The sequence below is a fragment of the Lontra canadensis genome, unplaced genomic scaffold, assembly GCF_010015895.1.
Source record: "Lontra canadensis isolate GAN:19392208 unplaced genomic scaffold, GSC_riverotter_1.0 scaffold8, whole genome shotgun sequence".
Classification (NCBI taxonomy): Eukaryota; Metazoa; Chordata; class Mammalia; order Carnivora; family Mustelidae; genus Lontra; species Lontra canadensis.
In genome coordinates, this window is record NW_022631002.1 from 12,550,734 (window position 1) to 12,568,111 (window position 17,378).

A 17,378-nucleotide genomic window follows, 5' to 3' on the forward strand; every position below is an offset into this window, starting at 1 on the left:
CCCAGCCCCAGCCCCAGAGAGGACCCTGATCCTTCCCTCCCATTCCTGTAAGAAAAAATTTCCACAGTTCTCAGCTAGCAAGTTGGGGTGGCCCGAAGCCCAGCCTATGCCCCGGAGCCTTAGAGGAGATCTGTAATGGCAACATGAAGTCTCCACTGACAATATGTTGTAATTATGATAATGATTCATAAATCAGCACCAAGAAGTACTCTAGAATGGCTGGTTAGGGACACACGCAGGCATCCCTGGGGAACACAGCATAACTGTAGGAAAAGCCTGCTCTCCCCAGATAGCAAATTTAGACCCTCTCTTTCCAGAATGTCACTTGGAGATGTCTGCCCTAATAGCTAGCAAGAACTTATTGTTAACAAGCATTCTGAGCAGAAAGGGAGGAAAACTCAAAAATCCAGGTCCCCAGAGAGGTGAGCTAGGCCCTTACGTTGCTAAGGGCTCAGGTTTGCAAAACACAGTGTAGGGAAGCTGGGACATGGAGCGGAGAGTAGAGAAGGGGAAGGAAGGAGAAACCCACCCCAGGCTCATGGGTGGAGAAAGAAGAGAGGCAGGCGTGCTCAGCGTTGACCACAAAGTCGAGGTGCTTTCAGGATATGCAGGGGTCCTGTGGCTTTGGGGCCCCATGTCCTCCGGGCTGAGGCCCCAATCTTAGGCAGAGTGGAGTCAGGAGTAATGAGCTCACCAAGGCTCCGGATGTGCCGTCAGCATCCTGTCCACAGCTCCTTCAAAGCAAGGGCGCATCATCTTCTCCTGCAAACTCTTCCTCCTCCTGACTTCCCCATGTCAGCTAAAGGGACCAACCTCATCACACAGGCACTGAAATGTCAAACCCCAGCCAACCAAGTGTCCGTTCCGCAAGATGATAGCTACTTTCACAATCTCTCTAGAATCAGTCCCTTCTTTTCCATGTCTGCTGCCAAATTCCAGCTTTTACTACATCTCACCTGGGCCCTATCTACCCAGTTTCCTGTCTTCTCCCTCCCCTTATGACCAGCTATATATATCCTGCTCCCAGTCAGCCCTTTGCCTGCTCAAGAACTTGTCAGAACTAAGTGCTCCATTTGCCACCTGCCAGTTCAAGTCCTTGTCTAGTGGCTTTCTGGACGGATGTCTTGCAGTGCCCATTTCCTCTTCTTCTGGGGACTTTAAATTTTCGATACAGTCTGGGTGCACTGCCTCCCATGCCACCAGCCCACCCTGCTAGGCTGGGCCAACCAGACATCTCCTCCCTGGGATGTGCATCTCAAGCCCTGGTGACAAAATTACAGAGCAGGGCTGCAGCAGATTTATCCTGGCAATAGCGCTACCTTGAAGTCGGCTGGCCTTTGGTTCCTGCCGTACCCACTCCGAGACCCTGGAGGGGACGTGGGTGTTGAGTCATCTCTCTGATTCTGGGAGTCCCCACAATCTTTTAAGGAAGTCCTTTGCTGCCAAATTCAGCCAAGCTGTTGCTTGTAACCAAAGACGATTTTCTTAGTACTTTCTGACATACATTTCCTACGTCCTAGCCAAAAGGGAAAACTCCCTATAAATGCTACGATGGCCTCCCTCAGCACCCGTTGGCCCCTCTCCAGCCCACAGGCACTGCTGAAGCTCTACCTGCCCCTTCAGAGCCCAAAGGCCTCTACTGAACCCTCTATGGGGATGGCTTCGGCTTCCTTTAAAGCAACAAGCTACTAGCTGTCCCTTCTGCCTTCTTCCACTGTAGACATTGGGGTACGTGCCTTAGCCCCCTCCTAAGGGACAATGACTTGGTCATTATTCCCTCCACAACACCCACTCCAGGAACCCAGCATAGCTTCAGGTTCAGTAAAATTCACCAGACTCTGCGGGAAGACAACCCAAAGGACAATTACAGGCTCACTGGGCAAAAGAGACAGTGAGTGACAAAGAATGTGGAGCGTGTCATCTGAAAGACTGGAGTCTCAATTCTGGGTTCTCTGCTTACTGAACCATCTGAGTTCAGGGACGTCTTGTAATTTCTGTAGGTCTCAGTACTTTGTCTATGAGGTAGTGACAATAATGCCAAACTCTCAGTGTGAGGGCATCTAGGATGATGCCTAGCTAGCAGTAAGCACACAGTTAACACCAGCCATTATTCTAGCTATTAGTAGCTGGTTTAACAGATGCTCTATCAAAAAACAAAAACAAAACAGATGCTCTATCAGAGGGCTGGAATCAGGAGTCCCAGGGCTTACTATGTAACCCCACCTGGATCTGGATTTGCCTTAAAAACAATAGTAGAAACTCCTTCACAAAGTAAAAGCACAATGGAAGTGATTCCTCCCACTTTTCTAAATTTCAGAGATTCCCAGGTGTCCTGCCCAGGGCACGACGATGGCAGGACTTCACCTGGCAAATACTCCAACCTGCTCAGTCTGAGAGGCAAAGTCAGGGCAAATGATGGTGTGGTTCAGCGTCTGCTTCCCCATGTCCACACAACCATCCCTTTTCCAAAGGGATAGTTCCTAGATGTCCTGCTTTCGTGGGGCCTTCCTTCAAATAACCAAGGGATAGTGTCTGCTATGTGGTTACAGTGGGACTGGGAGCTCAGGCACTGCAAGTCACCCCTACCATTAACCTAGTCAACACTGCGCAGTATCAGAATGAAAGGCAAAGTGTACCAGCCAGAACAAGCCTGGGTTGGGGAAGCAAGGCAGAAGTCCCTCTTAAGACTTCTATCTGCCTGGATTAATCTCCTAAGCAACTGTTACAGCCCAAACCAGTGGTTCTCAAAGTGTTCTCTCTGAGGAGCTGAGCAGAAATGCAAATTCTAGGCCCCACCCAGACTGACTGAATCAGAAAACTCTGGGAGTGGGGCCCAGCAATCTGTGCCTTAAACAGCTCGGAGGGGAGGGGGGAGGAGTCTGACGCCAGCTCAAATATGAGGAACCGTGTCCTAAACCTTTCATGGCACGATCCTCTGCTTTAACTCAAACATTTGCTGAATGCTTCCTACCAAGGATCGAGCCGGGTGATGGTACTGCAGAAATGAGGACACATGTGAAGAACTTCCACAGTTTAATGGGGAAATACACAAATACACTAGGCAGGATGTAGCATGAAAGAAGACAAGGGAATCACTTTCCGCCCCTCTCCCTCAGACTCCTACCCCTCAGACCTTCTCTTGCCATGGCTGGGAAAAGAGAACACCAGTTCTGAAAACCTGGAAACCCACCCCCAATGCTGCTATTCTGGACTCTTTAACCTCGGGTAGCTTTCTCAAGAGGAGTGATCCTTGCCCAAAGGCATGTCTCAGGTCCAGAAGCTTGACATGTGGGGATATGCTCCCACGAGGCCACACCCAGTGGTTCTTAGGGACTTGGAAAATGGCTCTATTGGAGGTTTGGGCTCAGAAAGTTCCTGGAGGGCCATGAACGTGCCACAGCACATCACAACAATGCATTCCTGGGCAGGGTCACTCCCACAGGCCCCTGGCAAGCTTGCAAACGAGTGTGCAGATACAGATAAAAACACACAGACAGTTGGCCCCCTGGCCTCTCTTCCTCTAATCTCAAGTTACAAGGTTAAAGGCATCCTATTCGCAGCCAAAGGGGATCAAAGAGGGGTTGCTGAAGCAGCTAGCCATCTGGTTCAGATCAAGACTGCTCATTCAGGACCCCAGCTAACTCCCTGATGGCTCACAGGTTTCCCTCCCTCCCCCAAATTCCCACAGGGAAACTGAAGACTGGGCTGGAAAGGGGTGACCCAAAGGCAAATTTGCCAAAGGAAGACTAGAAAACAAAAACCTGAATTAGGCAAGTCTGTGCCACCTCTCTGAGCCCTGGTTCCCAGTTCCCTTCAGATCCTGAACACCACGACTAAACTCGAGATTACCGCCTACGGACACTGTGCCTTCCTCCACAAAGCACTCGGGGCACATAAACAGGCATCCTTCCTTGAACCAGCAACCCCTTCCAAAGTTAGCAGCAGAATCTCGATAAGTTTTAGGGGTGTGGTATCCCAGACTCCTCTTATGCCACCATCTCTACCAAGGTAGGAGGTTCCCTCCATCTCAGAGGGACTTGAGAGCCCACCAGGCATAATAAGAGAAAGGAATAACCAACTGGAATCTAGGCAATTGTCCCAAAGACAAGATGGGAGTGTGAGTTACCCTGCGAGGAATGGCTGTTTCCCAGAGACCCTAGAGTGCCCTGAAGCCCCACTCAGAGGCTCTGTTTGGAAGAGGCAGCCACTCCCTTTCTGCCACCAGCACTTCTCTTTCCCCTTTCCCCCAATACCTTAGACTCTGTTCTTCAGTGCTTTATGCAACTGTAAAGCAAGAGACAAGATGGGAGATGGATGCAGTTGGCAAGAACAGAAATTGAAAGGCTAACTTGAGCAAAGAAGCAATGGGTGGGTGACTCTTCACAGGCAGAGAGGGCCAGAAGTGGGCTATGGGAAGGAGGATGGGGTTAGCAGAAGTGGTAGAAAGCTAAAGGGGAACCTAAAGTGAGCTCAGCCCAGGGATGCATCAGGAGGCTTGGGAAGTCCGGTCCAGTTACAGTGGAATGGCTGAAGGAAAAAAAAAAAATGACTTCCATTCCAAAGCATGGGCTCAGGACAGCCCTCAAAGGACTGGGGCATGGCCTTGGCCAAGTTTCTGGTTTATGTCATGCCTCAGTTTCTCCAAAGTAGGAAGGAGGTCAAGCTGTTAGGTTTCATCAGAGGGAACTAGGCCATCAGGGGTGGCTGGGGTAGTGCCAAGTAGGGGAAAGAGGAGAGAGAGATGCTGATGGTGCAAAGACAGCCTGTGGCCAAGAGAAGCGGGGCAGGGGTCTCCAGGTAGTTCAGAGGCCAAGAGCGCGCAGGGGTTGTGGGTACGAACTAGCCACTGGACAGTAAGTCGGGACTGGGGCAGCGAACGCTTCCCAGAGCTGGGGCTGGGGGCTGCCACCAAAGAGTGGAACAGTCGCGCCTCAAGGGCTGGGAGCGGCTCGAGGTGCAGAAGCAGAAGGCGGGGATGGGGATTGAGGCCAAGACAGGCGGACCCGCGCCCCCATGGGGCAACCCAGAGCCCAGACCCCCGGGAAGTTGTCGGGGTGGGCCGGGCGGGTGTGGGCCGCTGGGCCGAGCCAGCTGCCCGCGCGTTAAGGGGTTCGGGCAGCAAGGGGCCCGGGGCGCCCCGCATCCCTCCCGCCTTCACCCCGCCCGCGCACCTCAGTCAGCGCCGGGCGCCGCGCGGGCCATGCTCGCCGCTCCAGTCGCCGCCTCCGCCCGTGCAAAAAGCCGCCGCCGCTGGCGGCGTCCGGACCCGTTAGCTCCGCGGTTCCCTCGTCCGTCCGCAGCGGGTCAGTCCCGCCCTTGCCGGCTCTGCCCTCCCGGAGCGAGCCGCCGCCGCCGCCGCCTCAGTCCGGCCCCTCCCCCCACCCCAGCCCGGCTTGAAGGGAAGGGTGGGGGAAGGGGACGACTGCCCCCTCCCCATTCACATCCTCTCTGTCTCTCCCCACCCTCCTCCACCCGCACCCGCGCGGGCATGCTGGGATATGGAGTGCAGCCGGCGTTGGACCGCTAGGGGTGCGCCACATCCAGGACTACAGCTCCCGGAAGACAGCGCGCGCACTATAGGGATTGTGGACTTTGTAGTTCGTCCGGGACCCGGGGGGGGGGCGGTCTACCGCGCAGGAGGTGGGGTCGGCGCGGCGGGGGATGGGAAATCTCCATTGCCAGAAGGCTGGGCTCCCGGCGTTTGAAACCGAGGGTGTGGGGTTCTGCGGTGCTCCGGGCTCGGGTTGAATACCTGGATCCCGAGGGAGGTGCAAACTGTAGCCCAGGATGCCTCTCAGACGCGTCTGTGGCCAGATGCTGCCGAGTCCCGCTGAAGGGGAAGCCTCCCGGCCCCCGAACAGAGCCTCGGGTACAGTTGCCGTTCGCGCTCCCAAAGAGCCATGACCTGAGACCAGTTTGGCTGCGTGCCCCGGCTCTCCGAGCCGGAGGAGCTGTGGTGGGGCCTTTGTGCTTAGGCGAGAGGAGAAGGGGCTCCAGGAGCGGCGTGGGCGTGGGGTTTTCCCTACCCGGGAAAAGGGAGCGGAGAGACTGTGGGTTTCCCGGAGCACCTCGTTCCAGTCTCCCTCTCTTTTGTCAGATGCTCTTAGCTCCCTCCCTACTGTTTAGGGTAAGGCGCACACGTTTTAAATATTTTTTCCATGTCTTCTCTTATCAGGGACCTTCCCCAACTTCCAAACCTAACTCAAACCCTTCAAGAAGCTCCAGGTCGACTGCACTTCCGTCCTCCAAGCTTCATCTCTTCTGGCAGAGCGGAAGCCTGTAGGTCAGTGGTTCTCAAACTTTGGCGTGTTATCAGATTCTCCTGGAGAGCTTGCTCAAATACAGCTGGCTCCCCACTCGAGGTTTCTGTTTCATTAACTCTAAGGTGTGCCTGGGAATTTGCATTTCTAGCAACATCCCACGTGAGGCTGCTGGCTGCTGGTCTGGGGAAGCACTTTGAGAGCTGCTACTGTTGCTGTTTGTTAGTTCTGACTTTGTCCTTCAAGGATGGGTCTGCTGTGGAATATTAGTCTCAGAAAAGCCAGGCCACCTAAGGCAGGATTCTAGCGTGGTTTAGCACAGGAGTGCTCTTTTAATTGTAATAAATAAACAAATCAGTTCATCCTGGAAAGAAAAATAGGGTGTGGGCCATCTGATTGAAAGGTGTTCCTGATCTTAGCCCTTGGTGTTTTCTCTAAAGCTGGGGAGGTTTTCTGGTGGTAACTGCCCCTCCTCTCCATGTATGTAAGCCAAGGAGTGTGATCTCAAATGGGGAATACAGTGGGCTCGGTAGAATCCACTCCCTCTGGGTGGGCTACGACCTAAAACAGGTTGGGGAGGCACCTGGGTGGCTCAGTTGGTTAAGCATCTGACTTCATCTTTGGTTATGATCTCAAGGTCCTGGGATTGAGCCCCATATTGGACTCCCTGCTCAGTGAGGGGTCAGCTTGCCCCCCAACACACACACACTCTTTTTTTTTTTTTTAACCTCTCTCTCTCAAATAAATAAAATCTTTTAAAAAATTAAATAAATAAAAATGAAACAGGCTGGGGTGGTGAAAGATGGGAAGGTGGCTTCCTGACCTCTCAGGTAGGCTCTCATTGACCTTGTAGTTCTGGGAACTACAAACCCCTGAAGACAACACTTGGTGACCATCACCCTCAGACACAATCCTAGACTCTACCAGCTGTAAGGTGACAAAAATTCACTGCCTGACCAAACTTAAGCCAGGCTGGTCTGAGCTCTCTTCTTCCATAGGCCTCAAGCTTGGTCTATAAAAACTACACTCCTCAACACAAACGATTTCATTCATCCTCCACCCTGCACAGTAAAGACTTAAACATAGTAACATAGTTTCTAACACCTCAAAGCCACATCCCTAGGATGACAGTAGCTCTTCTCAAGTGCAGGCCAGGTAAACCTCAAAGCTGCGGAAAGGATTTGTTGTTTGTTGTAGCCAACCCCAGAAGATAGGTGACTACTCCAACTTAAACACTTACTACAAAGGTCTTGCAACTGTGACTCCTTCCTCTGTCCTTTTGAGATGTATATGTAGCTTCTACAGCTCCGGAGTGCCTTTCCCGAGGACCTGAAAGCCCTTCCTTTGAAATGTAATCATCAGGAAGGGTAGGGCCTGGGTCTCCCAGCCACTGTGGGAGGATAGCATCCTAACCTCCTAACAGCAGGCCTAATCATTCACACCCACCAATCCTACGTCATTTTTCACTTCCCTGACTCCAGAGCCCCTCTCACCTCCCTCCGTACTCCCTCATTCTCTCTTTAAAATGCGTCACCTCTACAAACTGAAACTGAATTCAGTTCATACTGGACCCTCTTCCTTATTGCAGTAGTATATTTCTGCTTAAAATCTGGCCTAACACTTTGGTGTCTGGCTTTGTTTATCTTTGACAAAAGGGGTAGGTACACTGAGTCCTTAGGGCCCAGATTCTAGTGTTCCACCCTTCCACTGAGGGCCAAAAGGGTGAGTTACTCCCAGGTCTTTGGGCAAGTAGCCAAGTGGCGACCAGAGGCCTTGGACCTTGACTAAAGTTAACTCTGGGATGCTTTTCTGTTTCTTTTAGATTTGTGTCTCCATCACAGGCCCGTGGCAGCTAAGTCATCCACACGCAACCCAGTGCTCTTTCCATAAAACGAGCTGCCAGGCCTTTCCTACAGGGGCTTGACCTCTGCACCTGAGTCACGTGCCATGACAACATTCCCTCACAGACAGAAGGTTCATGAATTTTTGAGTTTACACTCGTCTCCCGAATCTCTGTTGGCAGATGGTTCAGGGAGAACTAAGATTCCCTTTCACGGAAAGGACAAAGAGACCTTCTTTCTACCTCAGCTCCAACATACCCTTATCATCACCCTTACCACCTCCCACTTAGATGTCACATGGCTTCACCCTTTTCCCCTTGCTGGTTCTGTTTTCCCATCCCCTCCGCCAATCCAAATTCTGCCTGTCTGAAATCTACCTTGAGTTTTCCTTCCTCCAGAAGGTTCTCTCCAACTGCCGCAGGGTAGCGTTTGGATTTGAATCATTCTTTGAAAAGCCTAGCTTTGCTGGTGACCTGTCCAATGCGACAGAGGAAGTGGAATGGGAATTTGGGAGTTGGAACATGGCAGATGAGAGCATAGGGCTTTGCAGGCAGACAGCTACTAAGTAGTAAGGTGCAAAGTGGAGAGGAATTGGCTCCATCACACCCTGGGGTTCTGTTTGGGGGACAGAAGCTTAAAGGTAGACCAGTCTGGCAGCTCCCCCGACCCCATGCTGTGCATGACCCAGAGCAAGTTACACAATTCTTTCGTTTGTATAATGGGAATAATAACAATCAAAGACCTCATTTTATTTATTTATTTATTTATTTATTTATTTATTAAGATTTTATTTATTTATTTGTCAGAGAGTGAGAAAGCACACAAGCAGGCAGAGGCAGAGAGAGAGGCAGGCTCCCTGCCGAGCAAGGAGCCCCATGTGGGATTCGATCCCAGGACTCCGGGATCATGACCCAAGCCGAAGGCAGCAGCTTAACCCGCTGAGCCACCCAGGCGTCCCTCAAAGTCCTCATAAAAAAAAAGATTTTACTTATTTATTTGACAGAGAGAGAGATCACAAGTAGGCAGAGCAGCAGGCAGAGGGAAAGGGGGAAGCAGGCTCCCCGCTGAGCAGAGAGCCCAACATGGGCTCAATCCCAGGACCCTGAGATCAGGACCTGAGCCGAAGACAGAGGCTTTAACCCACTGAGCCACCCAGGCGCCCCAAAAGACCTCATTTTTTAGAGCTGTTGTAAAGATTGAAAAAATACTATGATCTTAGGTAGGAAGACTATCAAAAATAAATGAAGTTAATCTATAAATTATTGTGATTCCAGTACAAATACTAGCAGGTTGTTTGCTCTTTTTGTTGTTGTTCATTTTTTGGAGATGGGAGAGAGAAGTAGATAAATTGATTTTTAAAAATTATTTGGATACATAGGGGTGCCAGAGTGGCTCAGTCAGTTACTCATCTGCCTTGGGCTCAGGTCATGATCCCAGGGTCCTGGGATCAAGCCCATGTTGGGCTCCCTGCTCAGTGGGGAGCCTGCTTCTCCCTCTCCCTCTACCTGCCTCTGCCTACTTGTGCTCCATCTCTCTGTCAAATAAAATAAATAAAATCTTTTAGGGGTGCTTGGGTGGCTCAGTGGGTTAAAGCCTCTGCCTTCAGCTCAGGTCATGATCCCAGGATCCTGGGATCGAGCCTCGCATCAGGCTTTCTGCTCAGCAGGGAGCCTGCTTCCTCCTCTCTCTCTGCCTGCCTCTCTGCCTGCTTATGATCTCTCTCTGTGTCAAATAAATAAATAATGTTTTACAAAAAGATTATAAAATCTTTAAAAAAAATTTTTTTTGAAAAATAACAAGCAAGAGTAGTCAGGAAATGTTTAAAAAACTAACAGTAGTAAAGGATGTTAGCCCTCTCAGATAGTCAACATATTATAAAGTCTACTCTTAAAGGATATGATAGATCAATGACAGACCTGCCAATCTAGAAGTAAACTCAAATACTCATAGGAATGAGCTTAAATACTAAAGGGAAATTGGCATGCAGTAAAGATACATTCTTAAATAAGCAGAAGAGAAGGTGAATTACTCTATAATGATGCAGGGACATTTTGGGAACCATTTGCTAAAAAATTAAGTCAACAGTGACTAAATTAGTGGATTGAAGTAAAAGTCACCAATGCTTCTCAGTGTCATGAAAAACAAAGACAACCATACTTCATCCATGGAAGTAAGACACTCTGAAAGTAGTGTTGAAGACAGAAATCACCCCAAAGCCAACAACACCAATATACAGAATATGCTGGTATCAGAGGACCAGGTTATTTGAAACCATGTAAGATACAATCAAGAAAATGCAGTGAGAAACCATACAGGACAAATGACCCAGTTTCTTCAATGAATACCTTTAAAATTAAAAAAAAAGACATAGAAGAGAATCTGTAAATTTTAAAAGCCCTGTCAGCCAACCACAATGTATATGGACTTTATTCAAACAACAAAAAATGTTGTTTTAGAATAGGGGAAATTTGGGGAACCTGGGTGGCTTCGTTGGTTAGTCATGGCTCAGGTCGTGATCCCAGGGCATGGGATGAAGCGAGTCAGGCTCCTTGCTCAGTAGGGAGCTTGCTTCTCCCTCTCCCTCTGCCTGCTGCTCCCCCTGCTTGGGTGCTCTGTCAAATAAATGGATGAAATCATTTTTAAAAAGGAGGGGGGAGACTTGAACACTGACCATTGGATATTAAGCGATTGCTGTTAATTTTAAGTGTGCTAATGGTGTTGTGGTTAGTTTTTGTCTAAGAGACCTCATTTAATAATATATACTGAAATCCTGAAATCCTATTTATGGAATGATAAGATGTCTGGGGTTTGCTTCAAAATAATTCAGGGTTGGATGAAGGTATAGATACAAGTTTGACTGGATTGATCATTGTTGGAGTGGGGGGGAATGATGGTTACTTGGGGTTCATTATAATATTTTTTCTACTTTTGCTTATGTTTGAAGTTTTCCAAAATAAAATGGTTTAAACCTTTTTCAGTGACATCTCCACCTCATACCTAGCTAAAAACCACCACCAACACCACCACCAAAAACCAAGTTAATAGAAAATGGGAGACATTTTTGGAATTTATATTAAAAGGTGAAGAGCTGGGGCGCCTGGGTGGCTCAGTGGGTTAAGCTCTGCCTTTGGCTCAGGTCATGATCTCAGAGTCCTGGGATCGAGCCCCACATCGGGGTGTCTGCTCAGTGGGGAGCATGCTTCCCCCCTCTCTCTGCTTGCCTCTCTGCCTACTTGTGATCTCTGTCAAATAAATAAATAAAATCTTAAAAAAAAAAAAGGTGAAGAGCTAATATAAGATGCCTTTGTAAATCAGTAAGAAGACCAAGAACCCAATAGGAAATGTAAAAATTATATAAACAGTTCACAAAAGAAGGAAACACAATGGCTCTGATATGAAAGATGCAGAGCTTCTGTTTTTAAAAAAATTGTAGTAAAATACACATAACATGAACTTTACCACCTTAACCATTTTTTTAAAAAGATTTTTTTATTTATTAATTTGACAGAGGGAGAGAGACAGAGAGAAAGGGAGCACAAGCAGGGGGAGTGGGAGAGGGAAAAGCAGGTTTTCCACTGAGCAGGGAACCTGATGCGGGGCTCGATCCCAGAACCCTGGGATCATGACCTGAGCCGAAAGCAGACACTCAACAAGTGAGCCACCCAGGCTCCCACTGCCTTAACCATTTTTAAGTGCACAGTTCAGTGGCATTAAGTACATTCACAGTGTTGTGCACCCATCACCACCACTCATCCACAGAGCTCTTTTCATCTTGCAAAACTGAAAAGTTCTGTACCCCTTAAACAATGACTCCTCACATTTTCCCCTCCCCCCAGTTCCTGACAACCACCATTCTACTTTCCATCTCTATAAATTTGACTATGAAGTCATATCAGCATGAGGACAGTATTTGTCCTTCTGTGTCTGGTTTGTTTCACTTAGCATAATGTCCTCAATGTTCATCCACATTGTAGCATGTGTCAGGACTTCCTTCCTCTTTCAGGCAGGATAATATTCTATTGTGTGTATGTTCCACATTGTATCCATTTATTTATCATTTGACACTTGGGTTGCTTCCATCTTTTGGCAATTGCAAATAAAGCTGCTATGAATATGGGTATAGAAATCTCTCTTTAAATCCCTGCTTTCAGTTCCTTTTTTTTTTTTTAATTTTATTCATTTATTTGACAGAGAGATAGAGATCACAAGTAGGCAGGGAGGCAGGCAGAGAGAGAGGGGGAAGCAGGCTCCCCGCCGAGCAGAGAGCCCTATGCGGGGCTCAATCCCAGGACCCCGAGATCATGACCTGAGCTGAAGGCAGAGGCTTAACCCACTGAGCCACCCAGGCACCCCTGTGCATTCAGTTCTTTTAGGTATCTACCCAAGAGTGGAATTGCTGTATCATATAACAATTCTGTTTTTAATTTTTGGAGGAACCATCATAGTATTTTCCATAATGGGTGTATTGTTTTACATTTCCACAGCAGTGACGAGGGTTTCCGGTTTTCCACATCCTCATCAACCGTTATTTTCTGAGTTTCATGCTGAATAAATAAATGCAAGTTAAAACCGCACTGAAATATCATTTTTCACCTATCAGATTGGCAAAGACCAAATAGCTCGATAACTATCTTGGCAAGAGTGTGGGGAATAGGATTCGTGTATGCTGTGAGTGTGACTGGAAACTGGTACAGCCTCTAAGAAGAGTAACTTAGTAATATCTTCAAATTATACATGCACACACCATTTGACCCAGCAATGTGTAAGAAAGTATCCTATTTACACATTTTCTTAGTTGCATACAGGGATGGCTATTTGTTACGACACCCTGTAAGCAAAGATTAAAACTGATCTGTATGTTGTGGCACCTGGATGGCTCAGTCGCTTAAGCATCCGACTCTTGGTTTCAGCTCAGGTTATTATCTCAGGGTCCTAGAATCGAGCCCCAGTTTGAGCTCCATGCTCAGCAAGGAGTCTGCTTGATATTCTCTTTCCCTCTTCCTTTGCCCCTTCACCCCACTCATTCTCTCACAAACAAATGAATAAATAAATATTCATGATCCAAATTAAGGAGTCAATGGATAGATTGAAGACATTTCAACTGATGGTGTCTTTTGTTATCATTAGCTCAATGAATAAGAAACTATTGGAGAGCAGGGGACTGGCTTTTGTAGGTCAAAACAGACCTTCAAGAAATATTGATTAAATTAATGAAATTATTTCTTAGTCTCTGGCAGAACTGAATTGGCAGGCAGCTTAAGGAGGTTAAGTGGCTTGTCTAAGGTCATTCATATATAATACGTATTACCTATTCCTTATGTGCAAAGCACGATGGAGGGCACTATGAAATTGAAAAATCTCACCCTACATTCTAAGAGATTGAGATCTAGCAAAGCACTCTGGCACACCATTAAAAATATCAAGGTTTTGGTGGTTTTTTTTTTTTAAGATTTTATTTTAATCTCCACACCTGATGTGGGGCTCAAACTCACAACCCTGAGACCAAGAGTCACACACTCTACTGACTGCATTAGCCAGGCACCCCCAAAATACCAAGTTTTTTTTAATGGTCCTTTCAGTTATAGCAATGGAAACCATTGTTCCGGTGGATAAATTGAGGTGCAGATCAGAGAAGTAGTTTCTCAAAAGCCATATGAAACAGCAGAACAAAGATGCTGAGTAAAATAGAAGTCATCATTCCATTTGTGCCCATCCTTAGTGCTCTGGGGGACTCATTTCAGGGGAACTATTTCCCACCAATGTTCCATGCACTGGATCAGCCTTCTCAAAGGTGTGCAGGTTGCTCCTATAAAAAGGATTCCCTGGTGGTGCCTGGGTGGCTAAGGGGGTTAAAGCCTCTGCCTTCAGCTCAGGTCATGATCCCAAGGTCCTGGGATCGAGCCCCACATTCGGCTCTCTGCTCAGCAGGGAGCCTGCTTCCCTTCCTCTCTCTGCCTGCCTCTCTGCCTACTTGTGATCTCTGTCAAATAAATAAATAAAATCTTAAAAAAAAAAAAAAGATTCTCTAACCTGTGTGTGAAATGCTTTATACAGGAGTGTAAAGTTATCCATGCATACAGGTATTTTTTCCCTACCTTTGTCCATTGAGAAGGCCTGAGAGCAGTGATACCCCATTAGCAACTGAGCTTTTGTGGCTGTTTTTAAAATTGAGGTGAAAATCACAAAACATAAAATTAGCCATTTTGTTATTAATTTTAATTTTTTTTTTGGAGGAGGCACCCAGAAATGAACCACTTTATAGCAAACAATTCAGAGCATTTAGTACATTCACAATGCTTTGTAACCAATACTTTTATCTAGTTCCAAAACATTTTCATGATCCCAAAAGAAAATCCTGTACCCATTAAGCAACCATGCCTCATGCTCCCTCCCCCAAGCCCCTGGCAACCACCATGTTTCCATCCCTATGGATTCACTATTCTAAATATTTCATATAAATGGAAACATACAAAATACGGTCATTCATGTCTGACATCTTTCAGTTAGCATAATGTTTCTAAGGTTCACCCATGTTATAGCATGTGTCCATATTTCATTCTTATATGACCAAATACCACTCCATTGCATAGATATACTATACTTTGTTTATCCAGTATATTGGTTTCTTAAAGTTGTGAGAAGAAAATAAGCCTGTCTACCTTTGTTTCGTGGTTCTACACCCCGTTTGCAGCAACCCTTGTTAACATCTTACAGAAGCTCTCTTTTGAAAACACTACACAAGATATTTGTGAATGGTAACAGTCAGGATTTGGGGAAGAGGGTCCACTAAATGATGAAGTACATTTAAAAGCTCTGCAGAAAGGGCTCGTTTTTTAGTCTGTCAAGTCTTTGTTTTAATTTTTTTTTCCTTTTTTTTTTTTTTAAAGTAGGCTTCAAACCCAGCATGGAGCCTAATGCAGGGCTTGAACTCAAGACTGTGAGATGGAGATCTGAGCTGAGATCAAGAGTTGGATATTTTAAAAATTAAAACACTCGGGGTGCCTGGGTGGCTCAGTTGGTTAAGCATTGAACTCTTGCTTTTGGCTCAGGTCATGATCTCAGTGTCATGAGGTTGAGCTGGGCACTGGGCTCTCTGCTCAGAGTGGAGTCTGCTTGAGATTCTCTCTCTCCCTCTGCCCCTCCCCTTCCCCATCTGTGTGCTTGCTCTCTCTCTCAAATAAATAAATAAATCTTTTTTAAAGATTTATTTATTTATGTATTTGAGAGAGAGCGAGCAGGAAGGAGGGGCAGAGGGAGAGAGAGAATCTCAAGCAAACTCCCCACTGAGCAGGGAGCCCAATGTGGGGCTTAATCCCAGGATCCAGAGTTCTTGACCTGAGCCACCCAGGTGCCCCTAAAAACATAATTTTTAAAAACCATACCAGCTGCTTTGTTTTCTCCTTGGAAGTCCCAGCACAAGAGTTTAATATCCTCTCTCCATTTTCCTCAACTAGTCCCCATGTCTTCTCTATTCTTCCTGTAGTAAATGCTGTGGGCTACACCCCTTTACAGCAATGGTGCACCCATTCTCCACTTTTCTCAGTTGTTGTGTTGGCAGCTAATTACTCACAGTTTTACTCTTCTCTGGAGAATTGTCCTCAGTCCACATGAACTATTTCATCCAGATGGGCCTGGGAAATTACGCTCCTCCTTTTCCTACCTCCCAGTGGCCCATAGCCTATGAATGACTGATGTGGTGTACAAAGTCCAGCTCCCTTACTTCGGAGAGAGATACACCTCCTGTTGCATTTTATGCCCCAGAGCTTGCTGTAGGATCAGACTGAGGCTAGACATCTTTGCTTGGCTTCTAACCCTGCCCTAATCCTGCTTACCTCACCGCCCCAATAAATCCTTTGCACAAGAATCAATGTCCCAGGCTCTACCTCTAGGGAGCCCAACCTAGGATATCCCTGTGGGTAGTCCTGGCTCCCAGAGGTATTTCCTGCTACCAGCAGCAGGCATGCATCTCAGCTGGGGCCCTGCAGATTGCACCTCCTTCAGGAAGCCCTCCTGGACCTGGGCCCTCACACTCCTGCAGCATTTAATAAGGAAATTGGATGCCTGTTCTGGCCAGGCACTGTGCTAATCCTTTTTGTGTGCATTAGTGCATAATCCTCCCAACAAGCTGATTAGGCAAATACTCTTGTATTCTTACAGATGAAGAAAATAAGGCTCAGAGAGGTTGAGTGTCTTGCTCACTCAGTAAGAAAGTCACGGAAATTAAGGAGCATTTGTCTGATTTCTCACACTTGCATTTAGCCACTATATTCTGTCCTAAATTATAGAATCAGAACTTTTATTTTTGTGGGTCTATCTATCCGAGACAGTGGGACTGTGTATAGAGGAGACGTATGTGTTGTATGTCTGTTGCTGAAAGAGTGTTTTTAGAGCTTCATCTTATTCAAAATGTTCTGAGCATCATTGCTACTCACACTACTCCAGAGTGCCTTTGGAGCTCCCCCTTCAGTGTGCCTGCCCTAGGAAGCGGGGTGAACCCCTTTGCCTCTGAGCTCCTTGGCGCACACGGATCTCCGGGAACCCCTGCCAGAGCTGCAGTTAGAGGCATCCCTGCCTTCCACTCCGCTGCAGAGCGGGGGTCTGCATTGCTGAGAACAGCAGCAGTGGGAGAAAGCTCATCACTTCCCTAGAGGCTTCCTGGGTTCGCAGAAGACAAAGAGCAGGCACTGAAGTGGGGGGTCAGACCTGGGCCAAGTGAAGAGGGGGAACAACCCCAGGGGGAGAAGACGAAGGGAAGGAGAGAGATTTGGGGGAGGAGGTGGGATAGTGGGGGCTGACTAGCGAATTGTTTATTCATTCGTTTGACAAATTATTTTTAAGCGCCTACAATGTTCTAGGCACTGTTTTGGGGACTGAGGATACAATCACAGACAAACCAAAGACCCTGATTTAATGAGGCAACATGAGAAGAACAATAAAAAAAATCCTATTAATGATTAATAGGACTCTTTTTGAGCACCTACTATGGAGTCAGGAAGTTATCTTATCCCCACAACAATGTCAGGCATTTGATACTGTTATTAACCTGTTTTACAGATGGTGACAGGGAGACACAGAGTAGCCAAGTGACTGGCTAAGGTTACATAGAGTTGGAGCAGGGTCCCTCATCTCCTTTGAGATCAATGCCAAGGCCTCTCAGGCTCCCTACTGAGGACAGAAGATTTGGAAAGTACATTCTTCAAAGAAAAATTCAAACAGTAGCTAAGAAACTCAAGTTCTCCTTGCCTATCTCGATCCCCAGCAGTCTCCATCCTGTTAT

At 47.3% G+C, this 17,378-nt stretch overlaps 1 protein-coding gene and 1 long non-coding RNA gene across 2 annotated transcripts in view; one reads left to right on the plus strand and one right to left on the minus strand.

The window, feature by feature from the left end:
• Positions 1-5,408, minus strand: part of ST3GAL2 (ST3 beta-galactoside alpha-2,3-sialyltransferase 2) — a 49,255-nt gene extending 43,847 nt beyond the window's left edge. Inside the window, exon 1 of the mRNA XM_032853975.1 lies at positions 5,172-5,408. The gene's annotated coding sequence lies outside the window, so the exon portion shown is untranslated. The remainder of the gene's footprint in view (positions 1-5,171) is intronic.
• Positions 5,409-5,648: 240 nt separating this feature from the next.
• On the plus strand, positions 5,649-17,117 carry LOC116865669. Its single transcript, XR_004382252.1, has 3 exons — positions 5,649-5,869; positions 6,176-6,283; positions 16,957-17,117. It is a non-coding gene; the product is annotated as an uncharacterized LOC116865669 (long non-coding RNA).
• Positions 17,118-17,378: the final 261 nt, after the last annotated feature.